The sequence below is a fragment of the Camelus ferus genome, chromosome 2, assembly GCF_009834535.1.
Source record: "Camelus ferus isolate YT-003-E chromosome 2, BCGSAC_Cfer_1.0, whole genome shotgun sequence".
Classification (NCBI taxonomy): domain Eukaryota; kingdom Metazoa; phylum Chordata; class Mammalia; order Artiodactyla; family Camelidae; genus Camelus; species Camelus ferus.
In genome coordinates this window covers 60,573,820-60,585,547 of record NC_045697.1, presented here as the reverse complement: position 1 = coordinate 60,585,547, position 11,728 = coordinate 60,573,820, and positions in this window count along the sequence as shown.

Sequence of the window (11,728 nt, the reverse complement as noted above, 5' to 3'; positions counted from 1 at the left end):
GACAGAATTCAAAATCGATTTATGATAAAATATCTCATATTTTATGAGTGTGTATGGAGAGAATGTGCCTCAACATAATAAGGACCATAAATGACAAACCCACTATTAACATCATATGACAAATGGCTGAATGCTTTGCCTCTAAGGTCAGGAGCAAGACAGGGATGCCTGTTATCACCACTTTTATTTAACGTAGTATTGGAAGTCCTACCCACAGCAATTAGACAAGAGAAATAAATAAAAGTCATCCAAATTGGAAGGAAGGAAATTGTCACTCTTTGCAGATAACATAATACTAAATATTAAAAACACTAAATACTCCACAAAAAAGAAAGCTATTAGAATTAATGAGTGAATTTAGAAAAGTCGTAGGATGCACAATTAATTTTTAGAAATCTGTGACATTTCTATACACTAATAACAAATTAGCAGAAAGAGAAATTAAAAAAATAATCCCTTTTACAATTGCATCAAAATAATAAAATACTTAGAAATAAATTTTACCAGAGAGGTGAAAGATCAGTACAATGATGAAAGAAATTGAAGAAGATACCAAAAATGGAAAGATATTCTCTACTCATGGATTGGAAGAATTAATATTGCTAAAATGTCCACACTATCCAAAGCAATCTACAATGCAACTCCTATAAAAATTCTAATAGCATTTTTCACAGAAATAGAACAAGCAATTGTAAAATTTGTATGGAACTACAAAAGACCTGAAATAGCCAAACAATCTTGAGAAAGAAGAACAAAGCTGGAGATACATAGTACCCTGATTTTAAGGTATCCTATAAAACTACAATAAAACAAAAACAGCACACAGATCAGAGTTGAGATCTGATCTCAGATTGACTTTACCACACGAATATGGACAATCAATAACAAAGGAGCAAATACCCTACAATGGTGAAGGGACAGTCTTAAATAATGGTGTTGGGAAAACTGGACAACCACATGCAAAAGAATGAAACTTGACCACTGTCTTACACCAAACACAAAAATTAACTCAAAATGGATTAAAGATTGAATGTAAGACTTGAAACCATAAAATTTTCAGGAGATAACATGGAAGTGGTAACCTGATTGACTTTGGTCTTAGTGATGTTTTTGTGGATCTGACTCCAAAGGCAAGGAAAACAAAAGCAAAAATAAACAAAGGAAACTACATCAATCTAAAAACCTCTATACAGCAAAGGAAAGCATCATCAAAGCAAAAAAGGCAAACTACTGAATGGGATAAGACATTTGCAAATCACATGTTAGACAAGGGGTTAATATCTAAACATATAGAAAACTCTTTAAAACCCAACAACAAGAACAAAAACCAACCCGATTAAAAATGCACAGAGGACCTGAATAGACATTTTTCCAAATAAGACACATAGATTGCCAACAGGCACATGAAAAGATGTTCAACATCACTGTTTATAGGGAAATGTAAATCAAAACCACAATGAGATACCTCACATCTGTTAGAATGGCTTTTATCAAAAGGACAATGAATAAGTTATAGAGATGTGGAGAAATGGAATCGTTGAACACTGCCAGTGGGAATGTAATATGGTATAACCATTATGGAAAGACAGTATAGATTCCTCAAAAAATAAAGAATATAACTACCATATGACCCAGCTATTCCATTTCTGGGTATTTGAAGACAATGAATACACTAATTCAAAAAGATATATGCATGCCTACATTTATTGCAGCATTATTTACAATAGCCAAGATAGGGATACCACCTGAATGTTCATCAGTGGATTAATGGATAAAGAATATGTGATCTATATATATAGATATAGATATTATATATAAAGGAATATGTGATATATATGTACGTGTAAGTATATACACATAAAGATATATGCATATACACATGGATATACACATATACAATATATGTGTACTACTACTCAGCCATAAAATAAATTGAAATCCTGCCATTTGTGACAACATGGACGGACATGGAGGGTATTATACCAAGTGGAGTAATTCATAAGTCAGCCAGAGAAAGACAAATACTGTGATTTCGCTCATGTGTAGAATATAAAACAAAGAAACCAACGCGCAAACAAAATAAAACAAAAACAAATTCATAGCTGTAGAGATGAGATTAATGGTTACCAGAGGGGAAGGGGTTACCATAGCAGGGTTGAAATGTGTGAAGTTGGTCAGCTGTATGGTGATGAATGGTGACGAGACTTGTGCTAGTGCTTACTCTATGGTGTATACAGATGTTGAACTATAATGTTGTGTACCTGAAACATATGATAAAAAACTGTCATCCAAAAATATATGGCAGTTCCTCTTTATATAATTAAGTGAATATTTTTATTTTTTCTAGTCTTTGAGTGAGCTGTCATTTCAATAATAATAAAAATGATAATATAAGTAAGTCATCATTTTAGATTTTAATCCTGGGACTTCTACTAGCTCACTTCATATAACTCTCTTCTAAAACCTGTTGATTGTCATTTTCCCTTATCTCTTTTCAGTGACTATTTTGGCCAAGTGGCTCATTCCACCTTCATCTGCTTCCTTTTTTTTTCCCCCAAAATAACCTGCTTTGCCATTGTCTTTTTATTTATTTTTTCTCATATGTACCCAAAGAACTTGTCATTCAAATGATTTACTTGAGAAAATGTCTCAATTTATAGACATCTGATTTAGTTCTCTTATATTCATGCTTTTATCCTGTATGCATGGTTTTGATCAAATAGAGGGACTCCATCATCATAAGAAACGATCCTTGTTAGATTTATTGAAGTAAAGCAGAATCAATAAATTAATGGTAAACCTCAATAGTTAGTTGATACAATTTTATTACACAGAATGAATCAAGGCTTAGTAGATGAAGAAAATTCTCTTAAAAGTATTAAGGATCATTATATGTAAAATAATGATTAGCTTATATCTCTGTCTCTTGGTTATGTGTTAATTAATATGTAGACAAATACTAGAGAACATAAAATAGAGCATGTGAGAATGGTGTTCAATATAGGAAATGTTCCCAGAGAAATTTTGAAATATGTTCAAGATCTCTTAAATACAAGGCAAATATTCCTCTGAATGGAAACTTGAGAGCTGACTAAGGAATAAATGGGATGAATTAGGGAGCCAAGTTTATCTCCAGATTCTGCAGTAGTATAAAATTGCAACTGGTAAAGTTGGTCTAAAACGTTCCTTCAGTCATACAGCCACCATCAGTATGCAGTTGAGGTGAGTTATTGCATTCCAATGGACTTTGTGGCAGTATGTGCTGGGCAGAAACCAACTGTGCTGAACCTGATTTCTTGACACATACTATAATGATTTTCTTCATTATTATCTGTCATTTATCATTGCTTTCCCTGAGAAAAAGAGTTTCTGCTTTGTATGTATGGTTTACAGAGTTTGGTCTACTACCAACACAGAATGAGGAATAAAACAACACAATAGTGGTTAACTGATACTAAAAAGACTTCATTTCATATTATTTAATCATATGTGATTATTATTTGAATTGAGGCATAAATGACAGATTTGAATGAAGTTAAGAAATTAGTCTTTGTTTTTTGAGATTAGTCATATAAAAATAAAATTCAGTTCTCTGAGGTGAACATGTGCCTGAATAATAAGCTCCTCTTCTTTTTGCCTTTTGGTAGTTGTTCAAGGGTTTCTATAAAATTATCCAAACTAAAATAAAGCAATATTTTAGGAACACTTTGGATGTTATTTCTAATAAATTAATATTTTCAAATATAATTAAGGTTAGCTATATGGTGATTATTATTCCTATGATTAATTACTATTCCCATACACTCATTTGTCTCCAAATGCTGAAAGGCACTAAGTTGCTTTGGTTCCTAGCACTATGTAAAACAGCATCCGTGAAGTCATACAGAGTGGGTTCATATTCTCTCTTACTTACTAGATAGTGAAGGCAAGTAATTTAACCTTTTTGTCCAAATAACTTAATGTTTTTTAGTCCCAGTTTTTTTCTGTCTGTTAAATTTTACAAGATTAAGTGAGTTAAGGTCTGCAGTATGTAAGTACATTTAAAATGATCAATAATTGGAGGTTCTTGTAAATGTCATCATCATATAAAAATATCCTTCATAAGTATTCCCTGAGAAGCACATAATATCTTGGTAAAAAAAAATGTTTACAAATCTGCTTCCACCAGAATTAGTTAAATTCTAATGTTAGGATATTGTATTAATCTAAATCCAATCTGCATTGTCAAATGTATATGCAATTGATCTTCATTTCCTGACCTAAGATGCCCTGGAGTAACCATGTTCCTCAGTAATAAAGCTATTAAACAGGTCAAGAATGGTGGGTGGCAAGTCTCAAAATAGCTTGTCTTTTATGTTTGCATCCATCAAGATGAAAATGGAAAACTGAAAAACACACTTTATTATCTGTCAAGCATCATAAAGTGTTTACCTTTATTGTATTTAAAAATCACAATTTATTAACACAGGTTAAAAGAAGGGAGTAATATTTGCAGTATGTCATGAGTTTGTAAATGTGTTGTCCCTCTTTGTGTATAAAGCCATAATCTCAATTTAAAACTATTAGAGGGACTATGGAAAATCCATTGTATTTGCTTGTAAATGGTTTATAAACATCTATTAATGCAGATAACACTTGTTGAGAATCAATTATATATGAAGCAAGTAATTAGATCCAGGGTACCCACAAGAAAGTATACATGTTCTCTGATCTCCAAAAGCTCACAAGCTAAGGAGAAAGATTACTATCAAAATAACTGTATCAGCTCTAGCTAGATCACATTTATATCCCACTTAGTGCAATTATACTCATGAAAATCGCCTCTGCCTTTGTTTGTGTCTGAGTGTGTCTGTTGGCAGATGGAGTGGTAGTGATAGCAGGTTTTAGGAGGAAGAAATACATCAGAGTTTGCAAAGTAGGTGTCACAGTGAAAAATATATTCACAAAGCATACACATAGGTGTAATTTAGAAAGGACTTTATATATTATCGTGCATAGGTTGAATATGGAGAAATGATTAGCAATGAAAGTGGAAAATTCTTTCATTTCAGCCTCAGGAGTTTGGGCTTTATTTTTCAGTTGCGTAAAGTGATAGAAAGATTTCTGAAAAATTTATTCATTCATTCCTACATAGTTACTCATTCAATAAGTATTTCCTGTATATCTAATAAGTCCCAGACACTCTCTAAATGCCAGTAAGACAGTGTTAAACAAACATGCACACATATGTTGTGCTTGTGACGTTTAAAATCCACTGGAGAGATCAGATAGGAATTAAGTAATCTTACTGAAGTAAATATTTCATTTAAAAAGAAGTAAGTATTCTGAAGGAAAGGAAGAAAGTGCTATGACAACATATATCAGAACAAATAAATGGTGGAGGAAGTCAGGGAAGGTTTCTTGAAGAAGTGAGCATTAAACTTAGATTTTGAGATAAGTAAAATTTACCCAGAGAAAGGGGATGAGGGTGAGGAGAAACATTCTTGCAGGAAGAATAATGTGTTTATGTAGTCAGATAGTATGTAACTGGCTTGAGAAACTGGAGAAAGTCCATTGTGGCTGGAGCACAGGCTATGATAAACAGAAGCAGTTTCACATACAAATATTAAAGCCTCAAAGCTAATGTCAAATATATATTTTTCTCTTCAGAGAAATTAATATCAAAGAACTTAATAAAGAATTATACTGGTAGTGAGGGAAAGAACAATGCCCAGGTTTACTTTGTAGTTTCTGGCTAATGGCAAAGACTTTGCAGTGTCATCATTGCCTAAGAAACACAACCCTAGAAAATGACCAAATTTGAAAGGAAATGGAGTGATACTTTAGAAGAATAATTCTGTCACTAGTATAGAAAATAATTGGATATGGCAAAATAGGGGGACGGGAGAGGATGATTTATCCAATGATGAGGCTAGGCTGTTTCAATTATCTTTAACATGTAACAAAATGTGACTTAAATTTGAAGTTCTTCAGGCAGAAGTAATATGTTATAGGTCAAACCTTGTATCTACAAAAAGAAATGAAGAGTGTTGAAAGTGCAGTATAATTTGTTTTGTTTAATTGCTTTAGCAATTGCTGATGGTTTAAAGCAATAAAAGTAAAAATGCATTGTATGTTTATAATGTATGTCAAAGTGAAATATTTGACAATAGAGGTAAAAGGGACATAGGGAGGAATTAGAAATATACCATTCTAAGATTCTTACACTATTTGAGAAAAAGTATATTATTTAGAGATAGACTCAAGCTATTTTAAAGGTATATTTTTAACCCTTCTGGAAGTAATTTTTAAAGTTAATAAGATAGAAGCCTAGTCAAAAGAAGATATAAAGTGGAATCATAAAAAACGCTCAATTAACCCACAAAAGGCAGAAAAATGTTTGAAAAGAAACAACAAACGGTAAAGCAGACACTATAGAAAAAATTTTGGTCATTCTTCAAAAAGTTAAACAGAATCACCGTAATACCCAACAATTCCACTCCTAGGTATATACTCCCACTTTTTGAAAAAAGGACTTGAAACAGGTATTTGCATGCCAGTGCTCAAGCACTATTCATAATAACCAGCAGGTGGAAACAACCCAGGTGTTCATCAACAGATCAATAGATAAAGAAAAGGTGGTATGTGCATACAATGGAATATTACTAGGTTATAAAAAGAATGATGTTTTGATAGATGCTGCAACATTGATGAGCCTTGAAAATATTATGTTAAGTGAATAAGCCATACACAACAGATGAATATTGTGTGACTTGACTCCACTGATATGATATATCTAGAACTGGCAAACTTATAGGGACAGAAAGTAGATGTTACAAAGAATAGGAAGGCAGGGAGTGGGAAGTTATTACTTAATGAATGGATACAGAGTTTCTGTTTAAGTGATGGAAACCTTTTAGAAATAGTGGTGATGGCTGCACAACATTGTGAATGTAATTATAGTTTTGACACCAATGACAATGTGTGGGGTTTTTCACTACACTAAGCAATTCTCCAATATCAGCTGAGTATCATTCAGTCCAACTCATTTCTGACACTGTCTACCTAGAGATAGTGTCAGATCTCACAGTTTAAAGGCTCAGCTCTACAAGCCCCACCCCGTCCCCACCTCGGACACCAATTGCAAGCCCATGTTGCTGCCTGTGCTTCTAGCCAACTGATTGTAGATCAGAGGTCCGAATGACCCCTTTCCTGGGTTTGATTAATTTGCAGAGTGGCTCATAGAACTCAGAGAAACATTTTATTTACTAGATTCTCATTTTAGTATAAAAGGCTATAACTCAGGAGCAGCCAGATGGAAGAGAAGTATAGGACAATGTAAGGAAAAAACTCAAGGAGCTTTTGTGCCTTCTCCAAGCGCACCACTCTCCCAGCACCTTGGAAGCTCTCTGAACCCTATCTTTTTAGATTTTCATGTAGGCGTCATTGCAAAGGCATGATTAAGTAATGGACCACTGGTGATTGAACACAGTCTCCTGCGCCTCTCTTTCCCTGGAGGTCAGGAGATAGGACTGAAAGTTCAGACTTTATAATTAAGGTTGGTTTCCCTGGCAATAGCCAGGTTACCTAGGGACTTTCCGAAAGTCACCTTATTAACATAATAAATTACACACTATTGTTCTCACCACTAAAGAAATCCCAAGGATTTTAGGAGCTCTGTGCCAGGGACAGGATCTAAGGAAATAATAATAGCGGTGATGATGATAATGAAAATAATAGTAATACATTGTAGCCCAAGTAATAAAATAACTATCCACGCATTCCTACTAACAAAAATAAATGATGAAAAAAATTAAAAGTGAGGAAAAGAGATAAACTGTTCCTAACAAAAATTTCAATAATGGATTGGTAGGTGGGTAGGTAGGTAGATAGGTAGATAGATAGACAGACAGACAAAGAAATAGATAAACCCTCTTCTACATAGAGCTTAATTCTCCTCCCCTTGAGTGTGGGCTGGACTTAATGACTCTGTTACAAAATATCGAATATGGAATGGAAAAAATGGTAACTTTAAAGTGGAGAAAATTATCAGACACTCCCTTAGCCAAGTAATCAATATTCATATGACCAGTAGTAAGCAACATTGATGTCATATATACTTCACCTCTATGATGTTCTTTCCCAAATACATAACCTCAGTAAAATCATGAGAAAACATCAGACAAATACAAATTGAATGACTCTCTTAAAAAAATACTCGTATCTCTTCAAAAGTGTCAAAGTCATGAAAAACAAAGAACAACTGAAAAACTGTCACAAGCAGAAGTAGACTAAGGAGAGATAATGACTTAATGCAGAGTTGTATCCTGAATTGTATCTCTGAAAAAAAGGAAAAAATGACTGTACTAGAAAAACTAGTTGATATAAGAATAAATCTGTAGTTTAGTTAGTAGTATTACACTAATGTTGATTTATACTTTTGATAAATATACCATGAGTATACAAGATGTTAATGTTAGTGTAATCAAGTCGAACGTTATGTGATAACTCTCTGTACTGACTTTGCAACTTTTCTGTAAATCTAAATTATTCCAGAATAAAAATTTGGCAAAAAACTTAGCAAACTTATAGTATAATAAGTTTTCATTATATGTCATTGTATTACATTATATATTGTGTATATGTAATATTATATATTATCCTACAGTATAATAAGATTATATTAACCTCCTGTTGTGATGAAATAAAACACAGCATAAGCTATACAATATTCTTAACATAAAAGCCTTGTCTCAATTATGAGAGAATAATAATAATCACCTCTAATCATGAGAAAAATAATAAATTAAAAGTAGACTTGACACATTCTACTAGACAACAGTTACAGGTTTGGGGGAAAAAGTCAATACCATGAAATATGGCCTTGAAATTAAAAAAGATTGGGAAGTATATTAATTTCCCAGGGCCGCCCTAACCAATTACCATAACTTTGGTGGCTTGAAACATTATAATTTTTCTCTCACAGTTCTGTAAGCCAGAAGTCAAAAACCAAGGTGTCATCAGATATGTCATCAGGACTACATGCTCCCTCTGTAGTCCCTTGGGAAGAACCTTCCTTGCTGCCTGCAGCATCTGGTGGCTCCAGCTACTCCTTTGCTTGGTGCTGAATCACTCAAATCTTTGCCTGTTTCTTCACAAAGCCTTTCATTTTACATGTCTTTTCCCCTTCCGTGTCTTATGAGGACACTTGCCACTGGTTTTATTACCCACTGGGATAACTTAGGATAACCACTTGTCTAAATCTTTAGTTTAATTACATCTGAAAAAGCCTTTTTTCCCCCCAAATAAGATCACATTTACATTTATGTATTCTGGGATGTCAATATATGGAGCCAACATTCATTTCACTAAGGACACAATATCCAAGAGATACAAAAATCATATGCAGTGAGTTACACTTGGTTGGATTATGGATGAAACAACTTAAAAAGACATTAATGGAACAGTTGGGAGATTTTTATATGGACTGTGCCTTTTAGATTTTATTTGTTGTATCATGATGTATTGACTGTGATACTTTTGTTAAATGGGTGAATGCATGGGTTCTTAGTGTTTACATGCAGATATACGTGAAATTCAAATGATGTTTGCAACGTACATTCAAGATAGCAAAGAAATATAGGAGTTTCTGTGCATGTATCAAATAGTGGTATAAAGTAATGAGAGAGAGAGAATAATAAAAGACTATGGTAAATGTTAACAATTCAATAAATCTAATGAAAAAATACACTGATTTTCATTGTATTCCTCTTGCAATTTTTTGTAAATTAAATTATTTTTAAATAAAGCATTTTAAAATACGTAATAATCAGTGATTTTCTATAAGTTTAGATCATAGAGAAGAGAACTGTGACTCAAGATTTAGAGGTCCAATATTCTTCCTCTACTACTAAAATTTATGTAGGTAACAATCTTAGGAATTAAGTCTACTTACAAAAGCTGACTTCTCCCACTAAAATAGATATTGTTAAATATTACATGAAATATATTTCTTTGTTAAGTAAATAATATTTTAATGATAACTGAAGAATTATGTGGGAAGATTTACATATCTAAGCAAACAACGTTAAATGTGAAATATTAAGGTTTAGGTGTTCATAGAAAATCATGCAGAAGATAGTGAATCTGTCAAAAAATGTTCAGCTTCTTTTGGTTTTGCCAATAATATATCAGGCTTACTCATCTATAATAGTGTTTGAGAATCCAGAAAATTACAAAATAAGGCTCATTTCTCAAGATAGAAAATTAAATAGCTCCAGGGATAGGTAGATCAGTGTTACTCAGTCCCTGGATGTATATAATTGTCTCCTTTGTTGGACACAAGGCAACGTACCAAATGAACAGTTAGAGAATTGTAATTTATATCACTTGATTGTGTCACTTTTTCACATTCAAGGAATTTGCTGAATTTATTTTAAGGCATGACTGCAGGTACACTAACATGGGACTATAAGGCAGTAATTACCAACTGAAATGTTGTATGTAGGTTTATTCGTGTATGTGTGTGTGTTAAAGTATGCTTTAGAATTCCTGAAACAATTTGTTTTTGATTTATGAAGGTCACTAGTGAGTATATAGATCAAAGTTTGACTTGTTTTCAATAAGCATATTGATTAGTCAATCAATAGCAAAGTGCATTTCAGAATGCAGTTCTAAAGGTCCTCGGAAACACTTTCTTGGGTGGTATGTCAGAAACATACTACCCTAACCACAGAACAATTTCTTTGAAATTATGTCAAGATCTGGTATCTAAAAGAGTACAGAGAATTATAATTTTTTTTTTCGAAAAAGTGTCTAATAATGAAAGTAATATTTTTTTCTGTTAAAGAGTTTATTATTATCATTCTTGGTGTTCTATAGCTTTTTATTCTGTCTAATAAAAAATAAGTAAGTTGGAATTATTTGATATTATCCTACTTAACAAATATACTAGAGCATGTATACCCAAATTTATGCTAAAGCACTAAGGTACCTATACATGTCACTCACTCTTTTCTTCCTTTATTGTTTATTTCAGTGTGATAGAACATGGTGATCCAGAGCACAGATCCCCTACGGGGATGGACTTCTGCCTCTGCTCCTGGAAGGGTCATCTGCAGATTTCCCTCAGCTATTTCCCATGATGAAACTGCCTCAACTGCCATTTCACCATGAAGCAGGACAATCATGAATGGATGTCAGCTCTTAAGCTCTCAGTAAGGCTAACCAAGGATTTAATGGGGCTTCTTTTGCAGCTCAACTTTCCCCTCTGCTCAATTCTGCCCCCCCCAATATCTCTAAACACACAGGTATTGATTCCATGGGCTCTTAATAAGCATCTTACATGCTGAATTGTGTTCCTGAGTCTACTTTTTGAAGAACCCAGTGTACAACAGATATGTTAAAAACATGTTAAAAATTTTTGAAATGACTGATTATACTCATGAAAAGTTATCCCAGTTTTTTATAATAGACTTGGGTTATTCATTTTAATTTTAAAATTGTTTTAAGCCCTAAATTGTATTACTGCTTCATATGTGGAAATATTTAATTCTTTCAGGATATGAAGCTCTTGCTACTGAATCAGGATCTGGTATAACTTCATAGTGTTACCACAACATGTCTAAGAACTTAGGGGCTTCTGCACACCATCAAAATGGGACAACAAGGCCTGGACTTACCTTCCCAATTAAAACAATCATAAAACCAAAGAAAACAAAACAAAACAGGTAAAATTGGAAATAGTGGT